Source organism: Sycon ciliatum, chromosome 5 (assembly GCF_964019385.1).
Source record: "Sycon ciliatum chromosome 5, ocSycCili1.1, whole genome shotgun sequence".
NCBI classification, from domain to species: domain Eukaryota; kingdom Metazoa; phylum Porifera; class Calcarea; order Leucosolenida; family Sycettidae; genus Sycon; species Sycon ciliatum.
The window spans coordinates 37,943,238-37,955,656 of NC_088647.1; the positions used below are offsets into that span (position 1 = coordinate 37,943,238).

At 45.6% G+C, this 12,419-nt stretch overlaps 2 long non-coding RNA genes across 2 annotated transcripts; one reads left to right on the plus strand and one right to left on the minus strand.

Moving 5' to 3' along the window:
- Positions 1-1,654: 1,654 nt before the first annotated feature.
- LOC135818582 (uncharacterized) lies at positions 1,655-5,973 on the minus strand. Its single transcript, XR_010553707.1, has 2 exons — positions 4,765-5,973; positions 1,655-3,668 (listed from the first exon to the last, which is right to left on the minus strand). It is a non-coding gene; the product is annotated as an uncharacterized LOC135818582 (long non-coding RNA).
- Positions 5,974-6,270: 297 nt separating this feature from the next.
- LOC135818583 (uncharacterized) lies at positions 6,271-10,142 on the plus strand. Its single transcript, XR_010553708.1, has 2 exons — positions 6,271-8,055; positions 9,422-10,142. It is a non-coding gene; the product is annotated as an uncharacterized LOC135818583 (long non-coding RNA).
- The last annotated feature ends 2,277 nt before the right edge of the window (positions 10,143-12,419 follow it).

The following is a 12,419-nucleotide window of genomic DNA, read 5'->3' on the forward strand; positions in this document are numbered from 1 at the left end:
GCCTGCGGCGATTGTGTTTGAAACATCAAGGGCTCCGGAAACAGCAGCTGAGCCAGATCAGCCAGTCTTGCCAACTCTCAGTTGACGGACTCCGTGCTGCAGCTACCAGCACTGGCACCAGTCGGAAATATTTTTCCGCCGATACCCGTTGCTTCCAGTTCTGTCAAGTGCATGCCTGCAATCCATTGCCAGGTGATGACTTTTTACTTTGTGTTATTTTGCTGCCGAGTTGTTCAGAACTTTTCAGCCCTGATCTGTCCATGTCTACACTTGTCGGCCATCCGCAAACTTCATGTGGAAGTTGGCTTTACCTACCCGTCGGGCCCAATGACTCTCCTCGCAAGGCTCCTGTCGGGCATCGGCAGGTCATCATCGACGCAGCGTCATCGCCTGCTGATAACCACTCAACTTCTCAGGGAGATTAGCCGGCATGTTGCCTTTCCACGTATGTGGCACCTTCATGACAAGGCCATGCTAAGGGCAAACTGAAACTGACTACTTGATTTTAGCTTTACATTACCGCAGTCAGTCCAGCACAATACACCAATCGTATTTCACTATTACTCGCGTGTCATAATTGGGGATATGGGCTGCTCCAGCTGCTCCGCCCAATATCCCTGATATGCCAACTAAACGAAAAGTGTGTTCTGAGCCTGTATCGCGTATAATAGGCTCATAGTAAACAAATAATAAAAGTCTTAAAAAATCAGGTTTGACGTGACACTTCCAGCCGAGTTTTCCGCATCCGCAGGAACGCTACCACCCTCTAGAATCATAGTATAGTGGACTCTGCAATGAACAGATTATGAAACTCCCTGCAGATTTAGTCATCTCTGGTCGGACTGGTCTTGGGGCACCATGGAAGCTGTGACTGGTTGCCAAGTTTAGTTTTGTGATTGATCATGGGGCGTTTGTGACTACAACGGAAGCATAACTGCTTACAGAGCCATGATTGATCACAGAGTCTTACTGTTGTGAATATTAAAATCGAGTGAGAAGTCAAGCAGCCACGGGGAGCTGGCCTTGCAGCTGTGAGTACTGTATGCATACGGTACATATTCACATGACTATATTGTATAAAGAGTTGGTGGACAAGCCGTTGATTATTCACTCTCATTGTAATATCAAAAAGTATTCTTTCTAGACGAGTGGTATATTTGATAACATTTAATAACGATAGAAATTTTTACGATACTTCTCCAGACGTTTCGTTGTTCTGAACAACATCGTCAGTGGATAAAGAAAGCTTCTTTATCCACTGACGATGTTGTTCAGAACAACGAAACGTCTGGAGAAGTATCGTAAAAATTTCTATCGTTATTAAATGTTATCAAATATACCACTCTTTGGTCTAGAAAGAATACTTTTTGATACTATAATATTGTATGCTGGACACTGCTGGTCCATTGTTGCAGTGTGTAAGTGAACTGCAGTACCTATTCCGTGATGGAACACCTACTCTTGAAAGACTGAATGTTTGAGCTAATAGTCTTTTACTTCACTCTCATGCTGCTCATATATACCATACGCCAGAAGACCCTAAGTTAGTTCTACAAGTAAGATTTTGTGGACCATGTGACCATGTGGTACTTTCACTCTACAGCCAAGTCAACCCACTTCGTCAACACACAGGGTTTCCTCAGACACAAGAGAATGGCTTACTCCACTCTGGAGAAGAACACAGTTTGCTCTCTCGAACACCAACAGCAGATAACTACGGAACATGGGCAGCGTAACAACTGCTAGAATATTGAACTGGCGTCGTCCACACAAAACAAATAAAGACAACTGATAACCAAAACACATGCAACTGGCAACATGCATGTAACAGCGACTGCAAGCCAGAACTACAGACTCCGCTCAGGGAGGAACAGGGGAAACAGAGGTAACGCTTCCGACTCCGAGAGCTTCGAATAGCAGCGGACAACACAATACATCAACCTTGCGTGTCACCTTGCGCTACCGCAAACGAACACCTATGGATGCACAGTACAGCACAGACTCAGTGCATGCACGGTGTAATAACTGGAGTACATGTAAACCGACAACGGTCACCTTGCACCCTATTATATGCAGTAAGTTACACAGGCGGTGCCAACAAAAGAGCAGGGTACGTGTATAGTGCACACTCCAATGGCACAGCAGAAAATGTTCTCACCAATAGCCACTGCTAGCTGTTTGTCATCTTGCTGTGCCAAATGATGCTGTATAGACGCGCCAAGCCGAAATGGACTGCTTATGAGCGTGAACAGTACCCGGCAGAAGCGATACGTTGCCAAGCTGATGTACTGTCGGAGTTGGCGAACCACAGAAATCGTGTCGCATCTCTGTATGCTGGGTTGACACTGATTTGTAGAATGGCCTTCTCAGTATCGCAGGTCATGACGATTGGTGGCAGGAAAAATCGTAGAACAATGCCAAACAGATCTGGCAGCAAAGCTGGGCCATGTTGCAAACAGTTGTTCAGGGACACATTAGTGCGTCTGCCTTTGGCTGAGGCGTCATAGACAATTCTGACTTTTGTGATCGTCTTCTGTGGTATCACGACTGGTTGATGAGGCGGATAGGGCACTCTGGCACCCACAGGTGTAGAAGGACACACTTGTTCAATGATGCCTTGTCATAGCTGCTGCTGGATCACGTCGTCGCATTTGACCTTGAGTTCCGACTCGACTTCTAGGCGCTTGGATAGAGACCGGAAACGATCGAGTTGAATGACAGTTGAGATGAATTGCCTAATTGCTAGGTCGTTGTTAGAAGATTGGCTGAATCCCGGATGCCAACGCAGTCTAAGTCCCACAGATCTGGGATGGTGCAGGAGTCGGAAATCGCATCAGTTAGAGAAACGATAGCTGGCATGGCTGCTCATCGGCGTAGCTGAGTGCTTGGAGTGACGTGTTCGGCCAGTCACCACAAAACCGACTGTGGTAGGCAGAGCCTGTAGTCCTGACGGAAGTCCTCTGGTGCTCCCCGTCATAAACTCCCAGAGGAAATCTGCACCGATCAAGACGACTGACTATCTTTCGGTCGATGGCGATACTGGTTGATGCTGCACTAGCTGCTGTTGTGCTAGATGCTGGTACCTCGTCAAACACAGGCTGATCAGATACCATGTTGGTACTGCTGTCAGATTTCTGTTGAGATTCAGGGCAGATTGTGACATGATGGTGACTCTGATTGGTGACCCATGCGAGAACACACATTACACTTGCGGGTGGCCTTGCACTGAGTTGACCGGTGCCCTGTGCGCAAACACACAATGCAACGCTTCTGTTCAATCAGTTATTCTTTCCGCTGTGCTACTGTTAGGTATTTCGTGCAGCTCTTGTCCAGGTCAGATCCACCGCAGAATGCACACCCTCTCATACTGCTGGCATTCCAGATACCATCAGACCGCTTCCTTCTGGTGAACTTGCATGCGCCTGTCACCAGTGCACCTGCAGAATAATGAGTGACATCTTCTGCTGTAGTATCGCCTGTGTTTGTGCGGCGCAGAAAGGCGTCTTGCATGATAACATAACGCTTCAGTGCTGTTCTAAAGTCGTTCAGTTTCCATTGTGTCCCAGCATCTGAAAAGCCTCGCGATTCTTCGTCGTCAGGTTGCGATTCGTCCAGTTGAATCAGCGTTCGTCATGATCCGTATCCTGGTCACAGCACCATGTGACGATCTGGTGACATCAGACGGATATAATACACAAGAGACAATTGTGATATTTCTACGTTGTGTTTACTTCTGATACTGTATAGCAGGAAATTTTCGGACGGAAATATTTTCGGACAAAGCCAAATTTCGACCTTTTGGACGGATTATATTTTCGTACAGTGCTGCATTCTAAATAGACGTGTTCGCAAGCAGTATGCATGTATAGTGTACATAATTTCACATGAACAAATTTTAGTACGGAATTAATTTTAGTACAAAAGAGGCCGTGTACGAAATCGTACGAAAATAAATTCCGTCCGAAAATGTCCTGCTCTACAGTACATAATCTAAATAAAAGTAATGTAAATAAAAGTAATGTAAATAAAAGTAATGTAAATAAAAGTAGTGTAAATAAAAGTAGTGTAAATAAAAGTAATGTAAATAAAAGGGGGTTTGTCAACTGACAACCGCTCTATTTAGTTGCTATTCACTCTTTAGATGAAAATTATTTTATTAATGATGTCGAAAATTATGCGGTTGGCAGTTGACAAACCCCCTTTTATTTACAATGCACTTGCGTGATGTCCACCACTTTCTGTACATAATCTAAGAGTCCTAAAACAGCCACTGACTTCCAACTACCAAGGGAAAGCAAGCCCAAGCGCAGGAGAACCGTGCGCGTGCGGGTACGTGACATAATAATATTGTAGTACAGCTGGCAGGCAGGGCATGATCAGGGGTTCAGGACCTGCCTGTAAGCGCTCTGATTGGCTCAAACCCTGGCAACCGTGAATCACGTGGCATGTCTGAAAGCACAAGTAGTTGCGATTTGTGCTAAAGTTCAAACTGACGGAACACGTGCAGCGCTACACCGTGAACCATGTGGAAACAATAAGAAGCAGAGGAGACACGGGATAGCAGACATGAACTCAGGGTCAAACTGATAAGTGTGTAACGTGAATGCATGCAGTATATGGAGACAAAACAAAGTCATAGAACTCAGTACGTAACAAGACAGTACTACACACTAAACTCGTACATGTGAATGTCACAACACCATATGAATTAGCTCTTACACCCCACTTATGTTTCAGTCAGTAAGAGTACATATGCGTACTTACGTTGATTCCATCTTATTTCACTTGTACGACGCCATCGTTGTGAGCCTTCGACACTTGGGAATACACAGGACAGATAAGATAGCTCAGACGCCATGCTTCATGATTGTGTGTCCATGTACAAGAACACAATAGACTTGGTGCAGCTAACCAAATGGATGACGGGCGACGGCCTGAGTGTTATCCTTCCTTGATGAACATTGGCAGCCACCACATACCAGACTTGATGTTTCAAGCACCATCGGCGCAGGCCACGTATTTCGGCGCCGACGATTTGTTCGTCCACCAATAGTCGGAACAAAAGTTTCTCACTTGCACACCCCGTAGAGCTGCCGCTGTTGTGCCAAGGCCCATTGGCGCATGGTGTGTATACTCCAAATCTACATGTATGATGATGGGTCACTGCTGACGTTTGTGCTCTTGGACAGTGCAACGCCGCATGAAGACAAGGCTCCACAATCGCTGAGAACGTTAGTGTGCATCCATGGAATACTAGAACACAATAGGCGCGGCGCAGCTAGCGCCCACTTGGATGAATCGGACGACAGTGGTGGCGAGTGCGTTCTCCTTCCTCGGTGAACACTGCTGGTCACCCTGTTCGATGATCCACCAAACACCATCGATGCAGGCCGCGTTTTTCAGAACCAGTGATTTGTTCGTCCACCAACAATTGAAATTAATGTTTCTCGCTTGAACACTCTGTAGAGCTGTCGCTGTCGTGACAAGGCCGTGTATACTCCAAATCTACATGTAGGATGAAGAGTAACAGTTACTGCTGATAATGAAGTTTGCGCTCGTGGACAATACAACGCCGTGTGAAGTAAATTGTGGCTCCACAATCGCTCAGAATGCTAATGTGTGTCCATGGAATACTAAAACACAATAGGCGCGGTGCAGCTCACGCCCAACGTGGATGAAACGGACAACAGCAGCGGCTAGAGCGTTCTCCTTCCTCGGTGAACACTGCTACAAGATATTATGCTTGATGATTCACCAAACTCCATCGTTGGGGCCAGGTTTTCCGGCCCCAGCGAGTTGTTCGTCCAGCAACTAACTTTGAGTCTTTCTGCAACACTTCGTAGAGCAGCCGCGCAAGGCCTTTCTTTCACGTCAGGGTAGCGATCCTTCCTAGATGCTATCGCCATTCATTGTAAACGTTTTACTACAATGACACTCCAGGACTAGTGTTTCTCCAAAAATAAAGTCAGCTGCCATTACCATGATTACTCGGCATTATAACTGAGTACATGCCAGAACATGTACACAGACAGTACACAGTACCAGTAGCACTAGACGCGCATAGGAACAGTCCCTAGTCCTAGACTGCATGGCTGTACATGCACACTGAGTCTGTACTAAAAATCCTCTCCACCGAACAAGTAACACGTAAGTTGCCAGTGGCAACATATGCAAAAGCAAAAGGCGCATACATGCACTTGACTTTGATTTAATTCCTCTTTTGTTGTTTTCAGTGTTTTCTCTTTCTCATTGATCTCGACAGTGTTGTGGTGCTCGTTACCTTACTGAGACATCTCTTGTGACCGTGCATGGTCAGTGTCACCAACGGCGCAACGAGGCGGAGCGCCGGGATCGAGCGTGTAAAAATGCTCTGCATTAGCAGCTCCTGTAGTGTAGAATGAACACTTCATCCATCGATTGCCGCTATGCATTTCGTGTTGTGGTCACAGATAATCTGGGCAAATGTAAAACTACCAACTGGAGAGTGCTATGTTGTTAGGGACGTGTCCCAAAGTGTCATCACATGGCTGTGGAGACTAGTACACACCTGGAGGAATATTTCTACAACAGTGATACGGAGTGATATGGAGTGCAGATGGATGAATAGAAAAGAAAACTGAGATGATGGGAAGTAAGTACATGTCATGTAAGTAATTAGTTGATTGTGTGGAAGAAATTTGAAACAAGATAAAATAAAAGTTTCACTCAAACATACATGTAACATCCTGATTAGTATTCCGTCTTCATTTTTCCAGGTAGTGGCACTCCACACGCTCCGATTACCTGGTGTGTGTGTGTGTGTGTGTGTGTGTGTGTGTTTGTGTGTGTTTGTGTGTATGTGGGCACTCCAGTCTCCCCGGAGGTGTGGGTTCGAATCCCACCGCTGCCACCAGTGTTAGCTGCTCCCGGCTAATGAAGTCCCCTCACACCAAAACACAAGAGTTTTATAGTATTGAATTATGCAAGTCTTGAGTGTAGACAAGAAGGAGAACAGGACAATGACAACTCAAGACTAGTGCCAGCTAGTTCGGTTCGTAGGTACACTTATGCCTGATTGTGTTGGGTCTGTTGCCAACAGGCTCGGCTGCTTGAAGGTGTAATGTTGTACCTGCCACCTTTGTTGGTTCCAGGGTTCATATACTTTCTATTTGAAGTATACATACCTGTTAACCATGGACTGCTTCTGGCTAGATTAACTCTAGTGTAATCAATGGTGCTAGTGAAGCTTATATCAGATCCACTCTGATTTAGCCACCCACACTAGTAGCAAGTATTACATTCACTGGGGGCAGGGGTAACTGCAGTTGGATCCCGGGACGGATACCCTGATTCCGTCAATCCTTTTTCTGCAACTTGTCCTCGCCCACTTACTGAGGTGTGGTGAGCCCATAAGTGGGATCATTTTCAAGTCCACCCAGAGTTTTGGGGATTTCAGAGGGTTTCAGCCATTGGGCGGTTCAATAGCCAATAGAGTCATCTTTCCAAGATTCCTTTTGAGTCTCTCTCCCCTCTCCCGGGGAGACCCACGTGACCCAGTTTTGACAGTGAGCAACAAGTACAAGTGTGTGTGTGTGTGTGTGTGTGTGTGTGTGTGTGTGTGTGTGTGTGCGTGTGCTTGCGTCCATAGCCCTTCCAAAGACCCTTGGAGTGCCTGAGGACATTGGTCACATCGTACGGGAGCGGCGTTTGCGCTGGCTTGGACACGTGACACGGATGGAAGATTACCGGTTGCCCAAGTGTGTTCTCTTCGGTGAACTGCCTGCCCCGCGTCCCGCGCATGGTCCAGGCAAGAGGTGGAGGGACGTCATTATGGATGACGTTTCGTCGGTTGAGCCACCGGTACCAACATGTTGATGGTACGGTGCAGCCCAGAACAGTCCGGAGTGGCGTACCATTGCCCGTCGACCACCCAAGGCACCCTCTGCTGCTGGCTACGGTTGCGCCTGCGGCCGCACGTTCCGTCGAAGGGGTCGACCTGAAACGCCATCAGTCGTTCTGTTGTGGACTGGAGAAATAACTATGCGCTATCATTGTTACGCAATGGGCAAGGTCAAGGTGTGTGTGTACAGCATGTGTGTGTGTGTACGGTATGTGTGTGTACAGTATGTGTGTGTGTGTGTGTGTGTGTGTGTGTGTGTTTGCACAGTATGTGTGTGTGTGTGTATTGTGTGCCACGAACCTTTCTGCCGGTTGCTGCCATATTAGTCCTTTCTCTATCATTGCCTCTGGCAATGGGCAAGTTCAAGGTTCAAGGATGTGTGTGTGTATAGTCATGCACACATTCTCGTGTGTGGTTGAGTTGGCTAGACAAATTGACCGTGTATGGGCACGAGGTTTCCGTCATGTCGATGGTATTGGAATTACGTACCGTATTTTCTGGAGACAACGCCGCACTTTGAACACTCAAAATTCACCCAAAAGAATGACTTATATTCCAATGACCAAAATAACAGTGATCATCAAATAGATGTCTGTATTTCATGGGAAAAAAATGTGGGGGGGGGGGGGGGAGGGGGTACGGCTTATACTCCGGAAAATACGGTACTGTATGACTTGTAATGTAAAATATAAATTTCTCTTAGCCTTGTTAGTGGAATTTGTGTCATTGCTCAGCGGGTATGGGTTGCAACGCCTTGTTGGTTATTTTGTAGGAACAACAAGTTACGCTATAATGTCCACTAACACCACCAGTTACTTGACAATCAGCTCATGCATGTTGAATCTTTAGAGCCACACAAGTTGTGTGCTATGTTGCTATGCGTCCTTGAATCTTGGTTTGACCGTACTGTCCAATGGTCTTGCCAGTATCGTCATTGACATGCATGTACATCGGCCTTCACAGCTAAGACCTTCAGCTTGTGCTTGTCTTGGTTGTGCTCACCTTCCCCTCCTATGTTATCATGTAACTAAGAACATTCCAAGTTGGAATGCTGCTGGAGTGCGCATCCAAAACTTGCTAGAGCTGATAGCCAGTTAGTTGTAGAAGGTCAGTACCGTCGGTCAGTGCCGTGCAATGTTATCGCATGAGTTGATTGTCATGTGACATAGGGGTGTTGCCTGGGGACACGCTACGGTCATTACGCTATGGACCGTATCACTTTTTGCCCCCAGGTACCACCCCGTGAACCAATAAAATAAACTGATTTGGACTCTAAATTTCCAAAATTTCGACTCAGCCACCCCTCCACCACGAGTAACTTGTACTTCAGATGGCTGACCTTACCACACTATAATACCTTCAGATGCCCCTGTAACTGATGGTGTTAGTGGACTTTATAGCGTAACTTGTAGTTCCTTGGTGGTTTTTGTGTTTTCTTGGTTGAGCCAACGGTTTCATTTCTGTGTTCTGTAGTGATTGGCCTGTGGAAACAATAATCCAAGTGGATGTCATTGTGTTCTATGTATGTGACTTTTGCAACAGGTTCAAGGCAAGATGCACGTCATGAAGCATTCGGCCCGTGATCTCAGTGTCTGGTAGCTTATGTAGCTGTGGTTGTATGGGTGATCAAAGATGATACTCTGCATATCAATTTAAGTGTGAAGTATTTGTGCTCTGCCCATACAACACAGCAACAAAGACAGAGTTACATAGCCAGTGGCTGGCAATGGTGAAGTAATCATATGAATATGTGTTAGTATTCCTGACCTATTGTAAGCAAGTAAGCTCATCATTACTACAAGACTAATAGTATTACTAGCAGCAGACATGACGTCATTCTCCTGTTTACATACCTCTAATATCTGTATCTACAGCTGCAGCAGTAGTGGGTACCATGGCAACACAGTACACACTTTATCTCCCTCCCGTGTTCAGTTTTACTGCTCTGCACACACCATCGTGGTGTGGTTGGCGTGTGTTGTGTGGTTTTGTTCTCAGCATCTTCAGCATAGTACACGTAGTGAATCATGTACCGGGTTACTTTCCATCGCCTGCTGCCTCCGCCGCCGTTTACGTATCATTTTTATTGAGATGACGTGAGTTTACCGTGATCAGTGATTTCCCCGTCACCCCGGCTTGCCTGCTGTCATACTGAAAGCTCTCCAATCTATTGAATCTATCCTTTTTGTTCTTGCCTGCAACAGCAATCAACACTCTACCATCTATTTACTGTTGTTTTGTACGTCGCTGCACGTTTGAGCCAGCTACACTGCACTCGTGTGTGTATATGTGTACGGTCTGTCTGAATATCTATAGTCCCATGACCAGTGCATGGTTACATCATCAAGAGTACACACAGCTGTACTGCACTCGTGTGTGTATATGTGTACGGTCTGTCTGAATATCTATAGTCACATGACCAGTGCATGGTTACATCATCAAGAGTACACACAGCTGTACTGTGGGGTGCTGAAGAACGGTTGGGTTAGGTGAAAAACGGACATGCAGGCTGGAATTTCACCCTGGCACAGCATACCAATGTATAGACAGCAAGGGAGCATCTCATAAGTTCGCATTTATTTTGCAAACGTAACGCATTTCGAATAGACTTTACCCCCCTACCTCCCCCCTCTATTCGAAAGTCTTATCGCACATTTTCTGTGTTTATCTACATGTACTGTACACGTCCATGCCCGATGCTATGGTATGCTTATGTACATGTACATGGATATGATTATGAATGTTTTGCTAGTGTGGTAGTGAATGGCATACAGTAGTACATGTACTGCATCTACTGAGTACAAGTACAATCAATGACATGTACACGTACATAAACACAGTTCCTCCACAACAACTAAAAAGTCTGTACTGCTGTAAAAGCTGACCAGGTACACGGTTTGATCAGGCTGGTGTGACATTTGACACCTCTGAGTAGCCTACATGCATGTAGTACAGGGTTAGCTGATCTGCAAACACAGGTAGATCTACACCTAAACACACTCATTTGCTGAAGTGATCTAGAAAATGTGCGAACTGTCATTTTTCTATTCGAAAAGGGCGCTACCCCCCTACCCCCGTTTCGAAATGCGTTACGTTTAGAAACAAAATGCGAACTTATGAGATGCTCCCTAACTCAACTGTGCATAAACCATAGTACATGAAAATAGGAATGCTCTAGGCTACTACCAGGCTGACCCCCCAGTTCTTTCTAACCCAACAGTACAGTGTAAGTTTGACATCATCTACATGCAGTAGATATCCGCAAAGTTACATGGTGCAATGACGTACTATGATTGTGTACTGGGGGTAATAAAATAATGACCTCTCTGGAATGGTGCCCTCATTGGGGGTAATACTGCCCTCTCTGGAATGGTGCCCGGGGTGCAGTGCAGACCGTGACTGCATGCTTGAGATCAAGGAAATACATTACAGCTGTATCATGTGTGATGAGGTGATGCAGCAAGGCCGCGGTGCAGTGTGGACTGAGAGCACTTGAGTTACCGCACGTCTCGTCACACCAAGAGTAGATAAACTCTTGGTCACAGCAAGACTAGATAAACTCTTGGTCACAGTCATTCGGACCAGCACAGTATTGTAAAACCGGAAAGTCAAACGAGTCCCAAAGTCTAACGTTTTAACGACCAATTATTTTTTGTTATAAAAAAAAAGGTATCGCTAGATGTCTGTGCAAAGATGCGCATACAGATGGGTGGCCAGGTAGCCATCGTTAAACTTTCTGCACGTAATCATGCCAAAAATACAAAAAACGTAAACTTTTCGGTGGTTAAACTTTCCGGTTTTACAGTACCGGCTACAGGTGATCAAGAGTAGAATCAGCAAACTTAGCACCAGCAACAATGAATGTATTTCAGTTAATGATGGCATTGGTGTCAATATTGACAAACACGTACATCAGCAATGGACTATCAGAGCAGAAGCAGAAGAGCAGTGAACACCATCAGTATAATTATACTGTATATACATATCTATAAGACTATTGTACAGTGTACTCAGCACTTGCTGGTGACAATAACCACATCAACAAAACCAAGAGAAGAATCGTGACGGAGAGCTACGTAGTGTGCAACAGTATGAACAGAAGTATTGTCTGCAACATCAGCAGTTGCACTACCAGTAACATCATGTATTCTTGTGTGTATACTTGACTGTGAGGAATTATATCCGTAAATCCTAGAATAACCAGAAAACTGATCATTGAACTGTTTCTTCAGCAGAGTCATGCATGCTACACAATACAATCATTGAAAACAGTACACACACAAATTACATTCTACTCAAGTGAATTCAATACTCAGTGTGATGGGTGCTGCATGCCCACACACATGCACACACATACACACACATACATACACACATACACACACACGCACACATACACACACGCACGCACACGCACACACACACACACACACACACACACACACACACACACACACACACACACACACACACCATTCAGTGGAAGTTGTGCAATCATTGACTGATGGTTGGTAGATCAAACTTGAACAATACGTCAGCT